This window comes from Camponotus vicinus, unplaced genomic scaffold (genome assembly GCF_025532165.1).
Source record: "Camponotus vicinus isolate PSW18456_S1 unplaced genomic scaffold, iyCamVici1.0 SCAF_10, whole genome shotgun sequence".
Taxonomy (NCBI): Eukaryota; Metazoa; Arthropoda; class Insecta; order Hymenoptera; family Formicidae; genus Camponotus; species Camponotus vicinus.
Window position 1 is genome coordinate 14,525,402 of NW_028141946.1, and position 15,894 is coordinate 14,541,295.

Sequence of the window (15,894 nt, forward strand, 5' to 3'; positions counted from 1 at the left end):
TATTCATAAAACTTTTTTGTTAATAACTATTTAATAAATAACAAGCGGCTAAAACCTTTTGAAAATTATTCAGAAAGATGACCTCGAGAAATGTAAACAGAAAAATATAAACATATTTAGAATGTAACGAAAAGATAATACAAGTATAATAAGTATAAAATTTCAAAATCGCATACCTCAGAAACGAAGACAGACCGCCACAAAATTCAAACGGTGTATGACTCAGAATAATGAGCTTTACAATATATGTCAAGAGCAAGGTCATTAGTGAGGTTGTACCTTTTCTCCATATTTACCTGAAAGGTCCATTATTGTACACAGTGTCCAAAAATTCTATAAAATTTATAAAACTTCTTTTGTTTATAACTTTTTAATAAACAACGAGCGACGCCTAAAACATTTTGGATGTTACTCAGGACAGTGACCTTGACAATATATGTCAAGGTCAAGTCATTTGAGGTTGACTGTGTAAAGGTAAATATTTACTTTAAAGAGATACCATAGCTAAATTAATTTTCTGTAATTCATTAAAACTGTTGGTTATCCAAAATATCTACGTTTCTAACGCAAATGCATATCAGATCTAACGCGTATTTGACCATTAATAATGCTACCTGAACACTTTCATTAAAATTAAAATTTATTTTTATTCATTTAACTTGCAAATTGCATACGATGATTGGTATTTCCTTTCCACACTATTTCATTTGCACGGTTGAAGGCCGGCTGGAATTTATTCTTCGTTAAAAACATCCTCTCGTTATGAAACATAGTACAGAATCTCGTTATAAAACATGAAATAGAATTTCCGTTTGTAAATTAAACATTCATACAAGAAATTGATAATTGTATTCTTATAGATAGTTGCAAATTCGAAATAATCGAAGGGGACAGTGCTGTCGTCACTGGAACAGTACGAATTCCAGTTAATATTGAAGACGAGAAAATATGTAGTACATTTATTGATCGAAATGACAATGACAAAGAGGAGATGAATATGAAAAATATTTACAAAGAATTGAAACTTCGTGGTTATCAATATACCGGCGAATTTCGTGGATTAAGAAGCGCGTCAATCACAGGAAAGAATGGTCATATTACTTGGACTGACAATTGGGTAACATTTATGGACAATATGTTACATATGATAATTTTAGGGCAGAATTCGAGAAGTCTTTTTATACCAACAAGAATTCGTAAAATGGTAATCGATCCAAAATCTCACATAAAATATATTGAAGTACTTTCAAATGAAAACAAACGTAAGTTTACAGTATTATAAATGGACATATTTAATCAAGTATTATTTTTCGAAAAATATATATACTTGATATATAATTGTCTTTATATCTGCAGAAGTCCTTATACAAAATTATAAACACTTAGATGTTTCGATATCTGGAGGAATAGAAATACACGGCCTCAAGGCTGCAATTATATCTCGTCGACAAAATGTAGCCAACCCCATTTTTGAAGAGTACAAGTTTGTTGCTCATCGAGATCTAAATGTGATATCTTTGCAAGATGCAATAAGAATGTCGGTGCACGTTGCACTTGAGTGTCACAACATGATAAACGTAAAAATCATCGAATTTATCGAAAATAGCGACGAAGTGATGCCGGAGAATTTAAATTCTTTACATGTTTATAAAATTTTAGACGACTTACCGCAAATTTGTTACAATATCAAAATAGTAACGATCAACGAACGATTCAAAGATATATCTTTGCCCGACAATATTTCTACGATGGAATTTGAAAAACTGACAAAAATTGAAAATTGTTTGATAATTATAGGTTTCGGAATTTTAACAAAAAATAGAAACGATTTATACGAACAATTGTTGTCTGCTATAATGCCAAAGGGATTTCTTCTGACATTGAAAGAGTTAGATGCTATTTACGATTATTCATGTCTGGACAAATATGGATTAAAAGTAATTTTGGAAAAACGCACCAACGATAAAACAATTATATTAGTAAGAAAAATACAAGATTTTAGAACAAAACAGCAGATTGTGCATGTAAACAATTATGAATTCTCGTGGATAAACAAGATTAAATCATTCATGAACGTAGAAAATGACAAAACAAATACGAGGATTATAGTCGTCGCAGAAGGAGACTTCGAATGCGGCCTACTCGGCCTTGTTAATTGTTTGCAAAAAGAACCAGGCGGTGAAATGATTAGAAGTGTATTTATCCAAGATAGGGATGTGCCTGCTTTTTCATTGCAAGAATCGTTATACATGAGGCAGCTACAGCTGGATTTACCTATCAATGTTATACGTTCCGGCATTTGGGGATCCTACAGACATTTTCCATTACCATTATTAGAACCAAAACTCGTAGAGAGTGCTTATGTCACTCAAATGGTACGATTTCAAGAAGATTCGGTACTTAGAAAAATTGAAATAGTGATAATTTGTGATACTTTTCTTCATAAATTAATAGTTTTTCTTACTGTAACTTTAAGAGGCTTAAAATAACTTGTTATATTTATTTATTTTAGGTGCGAGGTGATCTAAGTACTCTTTGTTGGATACAAAGTAGAATATCTTTCAACAATAATAAGGAAAATCTAGTAAGAGTAGTCTATGCATCTATCAATTTTAAAGATGTCATGATAGCTAGCGGTAGACTCACCATCGAATCTACCGATCGAAATAATAAATCTTTAATTGGAATGGAATTTGCTGGTTTTAATAAAACTCGACAAAGAGTAATGGGGTTGTTTTCAACGGGGTAAGTGAATATTGGGTAGTGATAGAAACTTGATATAATCTTAATATGTGTGTGAATATATTAGGGGAGACCGGGGACAAAAGTAACATTTTTTGTATTATAGGTCACTAATTAATTATCGTTATACAGATATAAAAAAAGGATTACATATTAAAAAACTCCATTTATTGCTCTATTATTACCTATGTTTTAATCTCAAATGATAGATATTTAAAGAGCTACTACAGCTTTTCGCAAGTACATTGATTGTTACTTTTATCCTGGGGGCCGGGGACGAAAGTAACAGTCTGGGATAAGAGTACCAGTTCTTATTTTCGGGAAAAATAAAATAAATATGACTCTTTTCAATTTAAGGCAACTTTTATTATAATCTTTTATTAAGCAAGATAACTTTTATCATAAATTTTTTTTGTGTATTATATTATAAAATAAAAAATAAAATAAATATTTATTTTTTTATCATCTTTGAAAAACTTAAAAGAAATAATCTTCGTTAAGCAAAATAATTATAAGTAATATCATAAAATAATTATACTTAATATCACACCAGTTTTATCCTTTTTTAAGACTAAATAATAGTTTAATTCTAAATAATAGTGTAAAAATTGTATGATAACTACTTATACAAAAGAGATTGATATCTATTCCGAATCACAATTATGGCATACGTAATAAGAATCGCCTTTGGTACAGTTATTATGGGACCAGCCCTTATACTTTAAGCATTGAAACATGTTACTTTCGTCCACAGAGTGTCGTGTTACTTTTGTCCTCAAATACATTTTTTAGAATAAAAGCATTATAACCTAAATATGATGCAAGACTTAGCCAAATCAACTATAAAAACTTATAAATACATTTTAGAAGAATACACCAACAAATAATTACGTTAATATATACACTTTAATTAGGCATAGATACAAAAAAACTAAAACAAGAAATACTTAGGCGAATAATACAAATACATTAATTTCACTCCTGCATGCGCAACCGGCGCGATCGTTTTACAACAATTAGCTGAAAAGGAAGAGAATCGGAGAGTACGCGTTTGACTATATAGTACAAATTATTCAACATATTGTGTAGTTTATTACGAGGCTTGTTACTTTCACGACGTTGTTACTTTTGTCCCCGGTCTCCCCTATTGGAAAAATGTGGATATATTCTATAAAACTAAACGATATAAAATATAAATTTCTTATATTTAAATTAGAAATGTTTTTGATGAAGTAAGAAATGAAAATATTGCTATATTTTACATTCTTCTTTTTATTGTTAAAATATTATTTATAAAAAAAAATTTCTTCGACTTAATTTTAATATAATATTTTTATATGATTTTCTAATTTATATTATTTTCAGAGGACTGACAAATATTCGCATGTTTGACAAATTTCTTACTTGGATCATACCCGACAAATGGACGCTGGAAGACGCCGCAACGGTTCCTTGTGTATATAGCACGTGCTATTACGCTTTGTATTTGAGCGGTAAAATGAAAAAAGACGACAAAGTGTTGATTCACTCTGGTACGGGAGGTGTCGGTCAAGCTGCTATTTATCTTGCCCTTTACGAGGGTTGCGAAGTGTTTACGACGGTTGGAAGTATCGAGAAACGACATTTTATAAGAAAAACGTTTCCCTCTATTCCCGAGGATCACATCGGAAACTCTCGCGATACAAGCTTCGAACAAATGATTGTTCAGGGAACGAGAGGTCGCGGAGTGGATATCGTATTAAATTCTTTAGCTGAAGAGAAACTGCAAGCGTCCGTCCATTGCTTAGCAAAGGGTGGTCGTTTTCTCGAGATTGGAAAGTTTGATATAGAGTCCAATAATCCTTTAGAAATATTTGCATTTTCAAAAGGCATTAATTTTTATGGCATTTTCTTAGATAAGTATTTTTCTGCAAAACCACAGTGTAAGGCAATAATGCAGAATAAGTTAAGAGAAGGCTTAAAGAATGGCGCTATCAAACCGTTATGCAGAAAAATCTTCGAAAAGGATGAAATAGAAACTGCGTTTAGATACATGGCTGCTGGAAAGCATATTGGAAAGGTATGATTGTTTTTTAGTGTACGTACATACAATGGAGGAAGTATAATTAGAATTGAAATATTAAATTCTCAAAAAAATACATACAGCTTTTGTTTTCTTTGTATTATCTTTAATATTAGAATTATTTAATATAAGTAAAAATCATTCCTGTTTATATTTTGAAACGCAAACATTTCTATGCTAAGAATATTTCTGTTTATTTTCCTTAATTAAAACTTAATATTAAACGTAAGTTGTAACACAAACTTTTCCACTTTAAATATTTTTATCAAGAGATTTTAAAATAAAAAAATTAAACAGCTTTTTTGTGTATTGTATCTTCTTAACTATGTTTTAATATGTAAAAGTTACCTATTGTGCTTCTTTCCTCTTTATTTAGAAAAACTCTCCTTCTTTTAAAGGTTTTTTTATCGATTCTTTTAATTTTTTTAATTTTTTGTACAACTATATTTTTTATTTGACAATTTATTCATTCTTATACTTTTCTATCTATAATCTTCATTTTTCATAATAGCTTCTCGTTTTTTTATGTTTTTCTTATTTTTTTCCTGACACTTCAAAATATAATAAAATGTTATTTGCAGATAATGATAAAAGTTCAAAAAGAAGATGAACTGGAAGCACCAATACTTGCACATCCCCGGTACTACTGCCTGGAACACAAATGTTATAGGTGGTCTGGGTGGTTTCGGTCTAGAATTAACTGATTGGTTAATTTTACGTGGCGCAAAAAATTTAGTATTGACTTCGCGAAGTGGGATAAAAAACGGTTATCAACGATCAAGAATAACGTTATGGCAATCTTACGGTGTGAATGTTCAAATCGTTACAGCTGCTGATACTTCGAAATACGAAGACTGTAAATCTATATTGCAATTTGCCGAAGAACAAGGTCCCGTGGATGCTATATTCAATCTCGCAGTTGTGTTGAAAGATGACATATTCAAGAATCAGTCCCCACAAGCATTCGAAGATTCCTTTATATCAAAGGCATGGACAACGAAAAGGATGGACGAATTATCCAGAACAATTTGTCCCCAGCTCAAATATTTTGTCGTTTTTTCTTCCGTTTCATGCGGAAGAGGTAACGCGGGCCAAACAAATTATGGAATGGCAAATTCCGTAATGGAAAGAATTTGTGAAAGAAGAATGAAAGAAGGTTTACATGGTTTGGCTATACAGTGGGGCGCAATTGGTGACGTTGGACTTGTCGCAGATATGCAAGAAGACAACAAAGAACTTGTTATTGGTGGTACATTGCAACAAGAAATATCCTCCTGCTTGGACACATTAGAAGCATTCTTGCTACAAGATCGGTCAATTGTAAGCAGCATGGTTGTTGCTGAGAAAAAAAAAGGTTCTGGCGAAGCAACGGATCCATTTGAAGTGGTTGCAAACATTATGGGTGAGTTTACAAGTGTTATGTAAAAGATTCGCTTATACAGAATAAATTTTTATTGCAAAAAAATTATAAAAATTTAAAAAAAATTTTAAATTATAAAAATATAAAAATTTTAATAATTCTTATATTGCAATTTCAAGATTAGATAAGATCTGATTAAAATCATGTGTAAATATTTAATTCTTTCTCTAATTTTTAAAATAGGATTGAAAAATCCTAATATGGCGGCGCCAAACGTGTCACTGGCTGAACTAGGCATGGATTCAATTATGGCAGTGGAGATTAAACAGACATTGGAGAGAGAATTCGATATTTTATTGACAGCACAAGATATTCGAAATCTCACTTTTGCAAAACTTAAAAAATTGACAAATACATCTGAACAAGAAAAGATGAACCAAAAAGACACGGAAGCTAATGTAAATGATTTGGACGGTTTAAAAATATTGACTCGAAAACTTAACGATTCAGATTTGAGTCCAGACATTTATATAAAACTCGCTACAGAGAGGAAAGTTGCTGGGAGTGAAATATTTCTTATACCAGGAATCGACGGCTCTGCAAGTGTACATAAACTGATAGGATCGAAAATTAAATCTTCGGCGATATGTTTGCAACACGGTGTACTTAATATGCCAGGTGTTACTTCGTCAGTAATGAAATCAGCAGCATATCTTCTGCCTGTACGAAATTATAATATAATCTATTTGAAATCTTTATTTTAATTGCTGTATTTAAATTTTAAACAATGATATATATTTAATTATGCATACGCATACGCGCATGCATGCATGCGCGCCATTTTTACGTAGTTTCATACATGTTTGCTTATTTTTTTAGCACGTATTGGAGAAAAGACAAAGTCAAAAAGAATTTTTAATTGTCGGTTATTCATTTGGATCTTTAATTGCCATCGAATTAGCGAGATTATTAGAAGCTAAGAATTTCTTCGGACGTTTAATACTTATAGATGGAGCTCCTGATCAAATGAAGTTATTGTTTGAGAAACATTTTTATCATACTACCGAACAAGAGCTACAAAATATCATTTTACTTCATTTGATAAGCTTGTATTTTGACTCGAACAATGAAATGGTTAGTCAATTATTAAAAATATATTATAACTTAATTAAATAAATAACTTTTTATTGGAAAAGTTACTTATTAAATTGAGTTTATATATGTACAGTTAATAGAATAGTATATAGTTAATAGAATGAGATATATAGTTAATAGAATAGTATATAGTTAATAGAATGAGAGGAAAAATTATGAAATAATTTGTTAGAATATGCTTTAAAATTATAAAATAAACTAAACTTTTTTATTATATTATTTTATTATATTATTTTATATAATCTAAATTACAAAGTTTACAAAAAAAATTTTATAAAGTTTCTTTAACGTAATTTAGATTAGATGAAATAACATAACATAATATAAGCATACTATTTTATCTCACAATTAGTTTAAAATGCAGATTGTCATTTTGTTATTATCATTTTGTTGTATGTATATATTACATACAATAAATAAATACGAATAGTATGAAATGTACATATACATTACATACTAATACAATATTATTATTTCCAGCTTACATTAGAACTAAATAAGTGCAATACGTGGGAAGAGAAATTTGAATTTCTTTCTGCTCACTTTTCAAAGAATATCAATGAGTTAACTGTTGAAAATCAGAAATTGTTATGTTCGACGTTTTACGATCATATAATCGCTATACGAGATTATTATATAACATCATTGCCACGTCTTAAATCATCTATAATCTTATTAAAACCCACACTTACGCCTATCACTTTTACTGAAGAGGATTATGGTCTACATAAGGTAAATTTAATTAGAACGTAATATTTTGTCGTTTTTAAGATTATTTTTATAAATAAAAAATATTTTTAGATTACCGAAAGTGCAGTACAAATACATTACGTGGAAGGTACTCATATCACAATAATGGATAATGACGAAGTAGTATCACTTATTAATGAATCATTGTAAATTATAAAAATATGAATAAGAAGAAAGAATGTATGTTTTCTTTTATTATTCTATTCTAACAATTAAATTCTTTTATTGTTGGAATGGAAGCTGCGAAAGATATACGTTCTATATAACGAACTTTATAATCTGTATATTTAATTTTTATTTTGTCATGGTATATTTTATTGTTATGGTATATTGTTATGGTATATTATGATATATTATGTAATTTTTATTATTATTTTTCTAATTTATGTTTATTATATATAATATATATTTTTTATGAATATATATATATATATATATATATATATATATAAAGTTATTTTTTTGAACATATATTCTTAGGTATTTTCGTCATTCTCTGGATCCTACATATATAAAATAATAGATCAGTAATGCTAACAAATATTTCTTTTCAAATATTTCTAGTTATTACTCAATGTACAAAGAAATGAAAACTACAGTTATTTTTTTCCAGAATTTCACTTATTCACATTTATTATCAATATTCCTCAAATTCTTGGTATTTAATTTCTGCAAGATGCTTTTAAATTTTTTTGCTAACATTTTCTTCAATAATCGTATAAAGTTATTTTTTTATATGTATAATGGCTTTATATTCATTTATTTTCCATATATATATAAGTAGTATAGCTAGGCGGGTTCTAACCACAGACATCTATACTATATACTAGACCGCTAACTTGCGTCAAATACATGTCCACGAAATTTATGTACTAAATTCTCACGCATGCGTAACGTTGGTGGACAGCAGTCACGTTTGTGATTGGTTGATGTTATGTACAATGTACATAAGTATGTAATTTGTGTATAAACTTACAGTTGAATATAAGTTATTTTTAAATAATATATAATGTTCTTCATTTTTAATTAAAATTTATTACAGCCTTTAAAGATAAAATATATCAAAATATAATTAAAAGGTATATGATATAATTAAAATCAAAATTAAAAATATATATAGAAGATTAAAAATATATAAAGATTAAAAATATATGTATATAACATTTATATATATTTATATTTATTTTATTACAAAATTAAAAGTTTATAATGTAAAAAGTACAAGTTTTAAGGTGAAAACTTAAATATTAGCTGGCTACAAGTGTCCACCATATTAGTTTTCCACCAATATTACGCATGCGCGACCGCCATATTACATGGTTTTCGGGGACACATTTTATGTACAAAATCAATGGGAGTTAGCGATCTAGTTATAGTATAGATATCTGTGGTTCTAACTCAGGTCCTCTCAGGGGGGGGTGAGGCGCGAGGGGAACCGCGGCGCGGGGGGAGTGACGTCACGCGCGGGGAAGGAGGAATTGCCGCGCGCGGAGAGTGACGTCACATGCGGGGAAGGGGGATCCGCGGCGCGACCGATGGACGAGGGGGTCCGCGCGGGGAAGGAGGAATCGCGGCGTGACCGATGGACGAGGAGGTCCACGAGGAGAAGGCGAATCCGCGGAAAGAAGACGGTGCGAAGGTGTGAGAAGGATAGCGCTATGTGTGGGAAAAGGATAGCGCTAAGTGTGTGAAGAGGACAGTGCGACAAGGATGGCATCAACGTGCGACAAGGATAGCGTCAATGTGCGATAAGGATGACGTCAACGTGGGACAAGGACGACACATTGTAAGATGACGCATAGGTGAGAGAAGGATGACGCAAAGGTAAGTGAGTGAGTGAGTGAGTAATAGCGACGAGCATATGAAAGAGAGAGAACGATAATATCGCGAACAACGCGTGCGAGAGAGACAACGATAATATCGCGAGACAACGCTTGCGAGAGAGAATGATAATAGCTAAGATAACGCGTGCGAGAGAGACAACGATAATATCGCGAGAACAACGCGAGCGAGAGAGAATCATAGCGCAAGACAACGCGTATGAAAGAGAGAACGATAATATCGCGAGAATAATGACGAGTGTGATAGAGACAACGATAAATTCTTATAACTAGCGCGAGAGAGATAGGGTAAGGGATGGGAGCGCAAGGGAAATGTGTGTAAATAAATACATTTTTTTTTCAATACTAAATATAAAATTTATTAAAGTGTGTACATTTTTTGTGTCATAGCGCGTACGAGAGAGATTACTTATTCTATCTAAGCGCGAGAGCAAGAGATAGCGCGAAAGAGCAATGACGAACGCAACGAAGATATCGCGATACTTACAACTAGCGCGCGAGAAAGATAGCGCAAGGGATGGGAGCGCAAGGGAAAGGCGCGTAAATAACTGCAATTTTTTATAAATGACAAATATAAAATTTATTATGTGTGTAATACAATTTTGTGTGTGTGTGTGTGTGTGTGTGTATGTGTGTGTGTGTGTGTACTTAATATATAATATATAATAATAATAAAATATAAAAAATATAAAATTTAATCCGTTATAAGGATGCGAACAGCTCATCAAAATTGACGTAAAAATTTACATCTTGATCACTATTTTGATTTCCATCTTGATCCCCATTTTGATCTCTATTTTGATCATCATTTTGATCGTCATTTTGATCTCCATTCTGATCTTCATTCAGATTTCTCATCTCTCCTGAAACATTCTCCTGCAAAAAAAAAATCACCCAAAATAATTACTTAAATATTTTAAATTAATTTCACAATTATATTAGCAAAAATTATCTATTACCTGTACAGTCTCTTCCTGTTGCTTTTTCTTTTCACTTACATACTTTTTGTATATAATTTCGGGTGGACATTTACATTTACGAGATTGACATTGTGTACAATACCGCGTTATGTGTAATAATAATTTATGATGATTACCAGCAATCCATTTTCTAAAATCATCATATTTAATATTATGATTGAAATCATCCCAGAGTATCAAGTCTATGTACGTTGGGTTTATACCCGTTGGGATACGTATATTTATACACGGGGTGTATCTACAGTCATTGATACACTTATCTACCCAACTGTAATCAACACCCTGATACAAACATTGTCCTCATATTTAAATATTTGATTGCAATATCCTCCAGTATGGCGTCTGATACATTGGTATTACCAAACATTATCAGAGTCTATGAATCGAGTAATTTTACGTTTATTACCGAGTCATTAAGAGTCATCATCATCGTCTACATCAATTGAGACGTGTGTCTTTCGAATTTCACGAAAAATTTTCAATTGTACATGATCGGGCCATTCTGTATAACCATCTTCATACATAGTAACCTCGGCTTGTTTGACGAAACGTTGCTTACGCATACCTCGTATGCCTAATTCTCGATCGCGCACATATTGTGTTATCGACATCTGTTTAGCGTTCAATTTATCCATCGCACTATTATTGTCATCTCGAACAAGGGTGGTTATGCGTCTCCATTCTTCTATACGTATTTGCAGATCCATTGTTGTAATATTATTTTATATGCTATAGTATTACAACACACATATATGTATTGATAAAAATTGTCTTTTAATTAATTAATCTAAATTTAAATATTATCTTTGTCCAATACTTTTAACTGTTCATATATTACAATCACACACAAGCCCAAGTTTTTTCTTCACTGTCAAATATAATTAACAAATTTGTTCATACGAATCACATATCACATATCAATTTGATTAGGCGCGATTTCCACACTCCCTATAGAATTATGGCCACAAGTTGTGGCTCACAAGAATAATACTCTAATGCCGCAGACTGCCTCCTCTTCATTATATATCTTTTAATATCTTTTGTCTCATTCCAACTAGAGCATCACGTCTCATCTACCTCAGCATTTCTCTACATCTTTGGCGGAGCGTGTTGAGAAAAGTATAACTATTCTTATTCGTATGGAAGGAAAGAATTAAAATCACAGATGGAATAAAAATAATTATTTATTACACGCATCGTAAAGAATATCATTTACAGCACATGTTAATAATTCGCAATCAATTAATGATTCGCTGTTAAAAACATCACTCTCGCGTATCGTTTTTACAGCATCGCATACAGTAGTAATATTGTTACGTTGTAATACAGTATTTCAAATTGTTTAAATTTTTCATTCACGAGATACGTATTCTCGCATAACCAATTGTGCATATGATCGATACAATTTTCAAAATTAAATAAATGTAATAATGTCGGTGGTTTCATGTACAAAGAATTGTCACATAATGTGAGTTTTACAATTTTCGATTGATACATTTCGATCGATAAATCTCCAATCCTTAATGGGAGAGCAGTCGATTGTAGAAATTGTTCAACGTCTGCTTGCTTCTGCATCAACAAATTCCACGTTGAAAAAGGTAACACTATTTGATTGTCTCGATTATCGCCGAGAATCAGTTCCACGTATGATACAGCTCCAACGCTTATTCCAATGTCCAAATACTTGTACGACGTTGGGGTTAGAGCGTATCTTCTTCCAAGTATGCGAGCCGCACGACGAGGTTGAATACTATAAAATATAAATAATTAGACCAGTTTAAAAAAAAAATTTAAACAAATAGAAAAATTTTTAAACGATCGAAACTTACGTGTCGCATTTTTGCTTCTTACACGGTGGAGTTTCACCGTTTCGAATCGGAACGTAAAAATTCATGTTGATTTCTTCAGTGAACCTCTCACACGCGCGATTGATGCAATACTGATCGTATTAGAATTATTATTAATTCAAATAGTATCGCAAATTGTGATGTAGAGGGGATTATTGCTGACGCAACATTTTAATTTCCTCTAAAATTTTGTCGCGCCGATGTACGGCTGCTCCTGATGCGATCAAATGTACGTGACAAAACGCGAAATTATCAAGGTTAAATTGCGCATCAGAACAAAGATTTAGCTGAGTGCACTAAACTTCCAAGCGTCGACGTACGGCTGCTCCTGATGCAATCAAATGTGCGTGACAAAACGTGAAATTATCAAGGTTAAATTGCGCATCAGAACAAAGATTTAGCTGAATGCGCTAAAATCGAGCGCCGATGTACGGCTGCTCATGATGCAATCACGTTAGATTTTTTAAATGTATGTGACAAAACGCGAAAAAATAACCGTCAAGGTTAAAATGCGCATCACCCCTAGACAAAGATTTAGCTGAATGCGCTAAAATCGAGCACCGATGTACGGCTGCTCCTGATGCAATCACGTTAGATTTTTCAAATGTACATGACAAAACGCGAAAAAAATAACCGCCAAGGTTAAAATGTGCATCAGAACAAAGATTTAGCTGAGTGCACTAAACTTCCAAGCGCCGATGTACGGCTGCTCCTGATGCAATCACGTTAGATTTTTTTTCAAATGTACGTGACAAAACGCGAAATTATCAAGGTTAAATTGCACACGCTATTTCGGGGAATTTTTTAAGATGAAATCATTCTAGAATGTTCGATGATATGCACGAGACAGTATATAAATCATGATAAAGAGGCACACCCCGCCAGTATTTTCGCTAAAGTACATCCAGAATTATCATTGGAAAGCGCATTTCACAAGTCTGATACAATATGGAGAAACAAAGTTTGCGAGAGCAATCCACTTTGGTGAATTCATTGGAAGACTACATTGCGTGGGAGCAACGATGCGATACGTATATCGAGTCGTTGGAAGAGCAAAGTCGAATCAAACGACCACGATTATCGATCGGAAATCGACAATCGCTGATTGCTCGGATCGCGCGCCTCGAGGATTTGAAAAATTCTTTACGCAGATGTTTCGTACACGCGGATGTAGCGCGCGTCAAAATGGACTTGTGTGGCGTGAGATTGATACAGCGTTCGAGAGTCGTATATTGACTGGTGCGGTGATAAACTATAATCACATCGAACCTCGACAATTTCTCGAGGACTCCAAAGACATTGTGCTAGAACATGTGAAGAACGTTATGAAAAAACATTATAATGTGAAAGTGAACACTATATTTAACGGTGAATTCGTGTCGGGTGATAAACGCGCAAATAAAAGTATCAATACGAGAAACTATGAACTCTTTCGCACATCCGATTTACGCGAGTGGTACGAACGGCGCGTTATCGAGCCCACCCTAGCATCGCTGGAAGAGTTTCAGGAACGCGACAGCGGGTGGGCACTGTCGCAAATATTAAATTTAACTGTAAATATAAATAAGTATAATCCTATGCGCGCGGGATGTCACATTAAATTGCCGCGGGAGATTATGACGAAAAAAAGAGCGGTGATTAACGTGCAATCAAAGGACAATGCGTGTTTCGCATGGGCAGTGGTCGCCGCTCTATACCCCGCAGAAAGGAACGCGGAACGGGAATCATCGTATCCGCATTACGCGACAGTGCTGAATCTCCGGGACATTGAGTTTCCAGTGACTGTAGGTTTGTTTTTTATTCCTGCACTGAACTGAACTAGTTCTGCACTAGAACTGAGCCAGTGCAAGCGAGAACTAAGAGTGCAGACGGGAGTAGAAAACGATACAGTGTAAACTAGTGTAAAGCAGTGCAAAAATATGGCGCGCCACATTTTGCCTATAGAATTGATAGATTCATCCGATGAAGATGAAAATATAAATCCAATTCCACCATTAGAACCAATTTTAATTGAAGAAAATGATAGTAAGAAATATTATTGTATGCTGAATTAGTATAATATAATATATTAATAATATAAATGCGCAAATTCTAACCTATTAATAAACTTTTCAGAGCATAATGAATTGGAGATATTACATCCACTGTTTGGATTAGTTAGAAGGGTCCAACATATAAAAATATAAAATTATATCGAAAATATTGTCCATAATTATATTGACAAGGATTTTATAATGCATTTTAGATTGTCGAGAGAAATAGCATACGAATTAATAAATCGATTTAATGCATCAGATATATTTACTTCTATACAAAGTAAGAATATATTTTTAAGAGGAAATGATAATAAAATTAACTAATAGTTAATATTATGAAAAAATTAATTTAAAAAATAGTTTTACAAAAAGGTATGTATTATATGTAATTTTTTCAGACCATGCGGAAGAAGAGAAAGTCACTGGTGAGAAACATATTTTATGTTATTTATGGTTTCGTTGGACACGAAAGTGGATCTTATCGAGATATAGCTGATCGATTTGGTATTGCAATAAGTACGTTGTACCATATAATAACGAGAGTGACGGATTTTATTATGTCATTGGCACCTAACATTATATGATATCCAACACAAGTGGAAAGAGAAGAAACCATGACTTATTTTCTTGAAGAAAAAGGATTTCCTGGTGTAATTGGTAATGTATTTATATTTCAATGTTTTGTTTTTTGTTTAACATGTTTTACTTATTATATATTGTTTTTTTTTTAGGTGCTATAGATGGTTCTCATGTAAGAATTGATAAACCAGTGGAAGATGCTGACTCTTATATAACTCGAAAGCAGTATTTCTCAATACACGTACAAGGAACAGCTAATCACAAACTAAAATTTATGGATGTCTTTATTGGGTACCCAGGATCTGTCCACGATGCCAGAGTTTTAAAGAATTCTACTATATATAATGATTTACATGAACTTTGTGGAGGTTAGTTGAAAATAGAATATTATAAAATGAAAAGCTACAAATTAAATATTAAAATCTATTTTAAATGTTATGAATATTTTTCCAGATAATTTCTTGTTAGGAGATAGCGCATACGCTTGTCTACGACAACTAATAGTTCCGTATAGAGATAATGGACATTTGACAAGAAACCAA

At 32.3% G+C, this 15,894-nt stretch overlaps 1 pseudogene across 1 annotated transcript in view; it reads left to right on the forward strand.

Moving 5' to 3' along the window:
* Positions 1-8,277, forward strand: part of LOC145960420 (fatty acid synthase-like) — a 29,806-nt pseudogene extending 21,529 nt beyond the window's left edge. Inside the window, exons 11-19 of the transcript XR_014435351.1 lie at positions 861-1,262; positions 1,357-2,375; positions 2,513-2,745; positions 4,108-4,801; positions 5,386-6,206; positions 6,408-6,886; positions 7,044-7,298; positions 7,800-8,051; positions 8,121-8,277. The product of XR_014435351.1 is annotated as a fatty acid synthase-like (transcript). The remainder of the gene's footprint in view (positions 1-860; positions 1,263-1,356; positions 2,376-2,512; positions 2,746-4,107; positions 4,802-5,385; positions 6,207-6,407; positions 6,887-7,043; positions 7,299-7,799; positions 8,052-8,120) is intronic.
* Positions 8,278-15,894: the final 7,617 nt, after the last annotated feature.